The sequence below is a fragment of the Ovis canadensis genome, chromosome 6, assembly GCF_042477335.2.
Source record: "Ovis canadensis isolate MfBH-ARS-UI-01 breed Bighorn chromosome 6, ARS-UI_OviCan_v2, whole genome shotgun sequence".
Classification (NCBI taxonomy): Eukaryota; Metazoa; Chordata; class Mammalia; order Artiodactyla; family Bovidae; genus Ovis; species Ovis canadensis.
In genome coordinates this window covers 112,334,207-112,340,358 of record NC_091250.1, presented here as the reverse complement: position 1 = coordinate 112,340,358, position 6,152 = coordinate 112,334,207, and positions in this window count along the sequence as shown.

Here is a 6,152-nt window from a genome sequence, read left to right as displayed (position 1 = left end):
TCCAATACTTTGGCCACCTGATGTGAAGAACTGACTCACTGGAAAAGACCCTGATGCTAGGAAGATTGAAAGCAGGAGGAGAAGGTGATGACAGAGGATGAGATGGTTGGATGACATCAGTGACTCTATGAAGATGAGTTTGAGTAAGCTCCAGGAATTGGTGATGTACAGGGAAGCCTAGTGTGCTGGAGTCCATGAGGGTCACAAAGAGTGGGACCCGACTGAGTGACTGAACTGAACTGAACTGAACAGAGCCAGGAGGAAAAGTCTATTAACTAAAGTCTGATAGAATGGATTGAAAAACATTACTTGTTATCAAGAGCAAACTTGTCAAACTGAAGGAAGATACAAGGTGCTTCATGCACCCGCTGAAGCTGCCTCACGATGCCAAGGCATGATCTATACCTGTGGTTTTCAACTTGGGACGGTTTTGCCAACCATGCGATTTTTGGCAATGTCCACAGATTTTTTTTTCTGTTATAATTGTGTGAGGATTGCAACTAGCTAGAGGCCAGAGCTGTTGCTGTACACCCTATAGCTCACAGAATATTCCACCTGCAAGGAAGAAGCATGTAGTCCCCAGAATAAATAATCTTGATGCTAAGAAACCCTGGTCTATACTAATAGGGAGTTGGATAGGAGCCTCTCTGCTCCCTTGTTCTCCCCTCCCAAACCTTTATTTTAAAAATAATTTCATTGGGGACTTCCCTACTGGTCCAGTGGTACAGACTCCCTGTTTCCAATACAAGGGACCCGAGTTCAATCCCTGGTCAGGAACTTGATCCCACATGCTGCAACTAAGAATTTGCACGCTGCAACTAAAGATCCTGTGTGCTGCAACTAAGACCTGACACAGCCAGACAAATAAATAAACACAAAAATTTTGTTTCCATCATTTGTCTCAATGAAGTATTTCTTGAAACATGAAGAAGAACTGTTGTGGCTGAAAATACACAGGATTCTTGGAGTTCCATTAGCTCTGCTTTCTATGACCCTTTGAAATGGTCAGGGCTCTGAAGAATATAACTAAAAAGAGCCACTCTGGAGAACAGTATGGAGGTTTATTAAGAATCTAAAAGTAGAGCTACCACATGACCCAGCAATACCACTCCTAGGTATATACCCAGAGAAAACCATAATTTGAAAGGATACATGCACCTCCAATGTTCACTGCAGCTCTATTTACAATAGTCAGGACATGGAAGCAACATAAATGTCCATCAATAGAGGAATAGATAAAGAAGATGTGTACATATATACGTTATATTGGTTGGTGGTAATTTAGTTGCCAAGTCATCTCTGATTCTTGAGACCCCATGACTGTAGCCTGCCAGGCTCCTCTGCCCATGTGATTTCCCAGGCAAGAATACTGGAGTGGGTTGTGTTTCTTCCTCTAGGGATCTTTCTGACCCAGGAATCAGATCCAAGTCTCCTGTGTTACAGGCAGATTCTTTACTGCTGAGCCAACCAGGGAAGCCCATACATCATATTATTCAGGAATAGAAAAGAACAAAAAGAACAAAACAATGCCATTTGCAGCAACATAGATGGGCCTCCAGATTTTCATACTAAGTGAAGTAGGTCGGACAGAAAAAAGCAAATATCATAGGATATCACTTATATATGGAATTCAAAAAAAAAGAAGGTACAAATGAACTTATTTACCAAACAGAAGTAGAGTCATGGATGTAGAAAACAAACTTATGGTTACCAGGGGATAAGCTGGGAGATCGGGACTGACATATATATACACTGCTATATAAATATATAATAGATAACTAATAAGAACTGAGCACAGGGAACTCTACTCAATACTCCGTAGTGGCCTATAAGAGAAATTAATCTTTGAAAAAGTGTGAATACATGTATATGTATAACTGATTCACTTTGTAGTATACCTGAAACTAACACAACATTGTAAATCAATTATATTCCAATAAAAATTAAAAAAAATTAAAAGCATTGCTCTCTGGCATGGGTACTGTAGCATGCCAGGCCTCTCTGTCCAAGGGATTCTCCAAGCAAGGATATTGGAGTTAGCTGCTGTTTCCTTCTCCAGGGGAGCTTCCTGACCAGGGATCAAACCCAAGTTTCTTTATGTCTCCTGCAGTGGCAGGCAGGTTCTTTACTACTAGTGCCACCTGGGAAGCCCCACCATTACTTTACCACTCTTAAAATAACTGGACAAGAAGAAGAGAGAATCCTTGCAGTAGTGTGTATATATGCCCCAGGTACAAGACCCTTGGACATATAGGAAGAATCTTGGTAAAAGTGCATACTAGGAGAAACAATTAATTGTCCCAATAATTTTTGGTGCTTTGTGCAATAAGCATAGGAGAAAGTCCTAACAGCCCCGGAGAGCTCCACAAGAAAAGTAACTTCTAATGACAGCTGCATACATTCTGCTTTGGTTGAGGAATATATAAGAGTAGGGAATTCAAGCAACATCCAAGTGCAGAGTGAATGGAGACAATGGAAATGTCACCATCTTGTCAAGGTCTAGAAATAGCTTACTTCATTGGACAATTAATTTAAGTGGCTAAAATTTTTAAGTATTTACTATGTGACAGGTGTTATTCTAAATGCATATAGCCCTTATATGCTCTTTTGGAATCTGAAAAATGATATTAAAGACAATGTAAAAAATTGTCATGTCAACTATAAAAAAAGTAATGAAGATAAGCTTGCATTACAGGACGTTAAAAGCAATTACAAGAAAAAAGAAATTAAAGCATGCAATAGGCCAGCAATACATTAGATAATGATACTAGAAATAAACAAAAAGAAGGGTGAATTTATTGTGATAAACTTATGGTTTTTAAATTAGTGAAGAAAAAGTGAATTATTTTGAAAAATACAGGGACAAAATAATAGCTATTTGAGAAAAACATTATGTTTAATTTTCTGCATCATCCTTTATATCAAAATAAATCACAAATGTACAATGTACATCTAAACAACAATAAAAGTATCAGAAGAAAATTTTGAATGTTATTACCATCTTGGAGTGGGCAAGTCTTCCTGCCATGAAATATGAAAGCTAAGCACAATTGAGATTGACTATGAAAAAATTAAATCCTTTTGCACAACAAATGTTAGCACAGAAAACTTTTTAAAAAGTTAGAAAAACATTTGCATTGTGTATTTCAGAAAAAAAATAATTCTTCATATAGCCCAAAGTTTCCCAAATAAACTAGAAAATAAAGAACATAAAAATAAGAAGTAGGCAAAAATGCAAAAACACATAAAAGTATTCAATAAATACATAAAAATATGTTTAAACTCACCCATGATTAAAGAAATACAACTTAAAATTACAATGGAAAAAAAAATTTACCTTTTAGAGAGGCAGATTATGAAAAGATCGCTAAGATGCATTATCCGTGCATCTTACTCTTTATCTTAGGGTTACGAATTAGAGCAACATTTGGGGGTGGCCCACTCCAGTATTCTTGCCTGAGAAATCCCATGGACGCAGGAGCCTAGTGGCCTACAGTCCATGGGGTCGCAAAAGAGTCAGACACGACTGAGCGACTTCAGTTTCACTTCACTGTCATTTTTTGGGGTGGCAATTTGATAATATCTAGCAACGATTAGACACACCTTTTGACTCAGCAGTTCTATGTTCAGGAATTTCTCCTACGGGTATATTCACTTCATGACAGAAAAATACATGAAAAAGGATGTTAACAAAAGTGTAGTTTGTGACAACAAATACTTAAATGTCATCAGTACCAGGCTGGTTAAAACCATTATGGTGCATCCATACAATGGAGTAGCATGCAGTACTTAGGAAGACTGAAGCATGCTCACGTTCATTCGGTCTTTGTGTTGTGTAAATGCCTAGAACAGGCTTCCCTGGTGGCTCAGAGTAAAGAACATGCCAGCCAGTGCAGGAGACTAGAGCTCAATCCCTGGGTCAGGAAGACCTCCTGGAGAAGGGAATGGCAACCCACTCCAGTATTCTTGTCTGGTAAATCCCGTGGACAGAGGAGCCTGGCAGGCTAGAGTCCATGGGTTGCAAAGAGCTGGACATGAACTTAGTGACTAAACAAGAAGAAGAACAACAAAATGCCTAGAACAGTAGGTGTTTTAGTTAATATTTATTGAAGTGAGTGGGTGACCCTCATTCTAAGTGTGAAGCAATGAGGAGTGGTCTAGCAATGATCCTTAGTATCAATATTTAGGAAAACACACAGGGGTACATATACATGCAACCACAAATGCTTTCCTGGAAAGAGTGACAGGAAAACATCAGCAGTGGTGTCTTCTCTGTGCTGCAGTGGATATAAGAAAACAGGGTCAGATCTGGGTGAGGTGAATGAGGCACCTACACCACAGGTTGAAGGAAGCACCCTGAGATTAAGTATCTCTTTAAATTTTGAGCCCAGGCATCTAACTCACTTCACCCTGAAAGTGAAAGTATCAGTCCCTTAGTCGTATTGTCCAGCTCTTTGCAACCCCATGGACAGTAAGCCACCAGTCTCCTCCATCCACGGAATTCTCCAGGTAAGAATTCAGTGGAATCCTCCACTGAAGTGGGTAGCCATTCCCTTCTCCAGGGGATTTTCCTGATTTAGGGATTGAACCTGGGTCTCCTGTTTTGCACGCAGATTCTTTACCATCTGAGGCCCCAAGGAAGATTTACCCCTGATCTGTGAGGTGACTTGACTTCCAGTTTTCTACTTTTCAGTTTCCTTGCTATAAGAAAATAATTTTGGAATAAAAACATTAAATTAGTTAATAATATTAAAATTTAAGACTAGAGATTTTATCTTATAAAGGGACTGAAGCCTTGTAAAGGGACACTCAAGCACCTTAAGTACGAAATAGAGAATATCTATCATAAATATTGCTACAAAACTGATTCTAAGTTTGAAAGAGAAACTATATTACAATGATAATAGTAAGGGCCCGCAGGTGGTGCTAGTGGTAAAGAACCGACCTGCCAATGTAGGAGACATAAGAGACATGGGTTCGATCCCTGGGTTGGGAAGATCCCCTGGAGAAGGGAATGGGAACCCACTCCAGTATTCTTGCCTGGAGAAACCTATGGATAGAGAAGCCTGGCGGGCTACAGTCCATGGGGTCTCAAAGAGTCAGGCACGTCTGAAGTAACTTAACAAACAGCACGGTATAGGCTTATACCTTCAGAATCCATACAGAATACATACAAAAGGATGAAAAATGTTGAGAGTAGTAATCAACTGGAGTCTTATTTATCAGACAAATCAATACAGATATAAAGTAGGGTTGATAGTTTAAATTTCAGAAAAAAAAATAGAGTTTGGGTGAAAAAAACAGGAAAATGAAGGTTCTTTTCTTTTAGTAAAGATGTAATCCATGCTGACAATGCCATGAAGAATAGCAAAGGAAGACTTCCAAAATTAAGCAAAAACATTTAGATTTAAAAGGAATAATAAACACTATTTTTAGTAGACAGCTTGGTTATATCTCTGTTAGCCTGTGATGGGCCAAAATATATATATTCATACATAAATATTGATATATACATATACAGAGATACAGATAAAATAAGAACTATAGGTACTTAGTAATACACTAATAAAGTTTAAATATGTATTAAAACAATTCTCAGTTTTTTCAGCCATCTGTGGAGCACTAAACCAAAAAAAATAAAACTGCTGTTGCTAAGTCACTTCAGTCATGTTCGACTCTGTGTGACCCCATAGACGGTAGCCCACCAGGCTCCCCCGTCCCTGGGATTCGCCAGGTAAGAACAGTGGAATGGGTTGCCATTTCCTTCTCCAATGCATGAAAGTGAAAAGTGAAAGTGAAGTCGCTCAGTCGTGTCTGACTCTTAGCGACCCCATGGATTGCAGCCCACCAGGCTCCTCCAACCATGAGATTTTCACTAAAAAAAAAAAAAAAAAAACCTGACTGTAAGCTAAGTTGCAAATAAAATATCAATAAAATCTCCCAAGTAGGAACTATAAAGGGAAGGTTCTTCAACAATAGTGCAATAAAATGACAAATTTTGTTCACAACCTTAGATACAAATAATTAGGGTTACTATGAAATTTAAAAAGAATCCCATAAAAATTTTAGGCTAAAGGCAAGTACGAATCTACAAGTATGGAGTACTTAGAAAAAAAAAATGAGAACACGAATTCTCAAGTTTTTTTGATTGT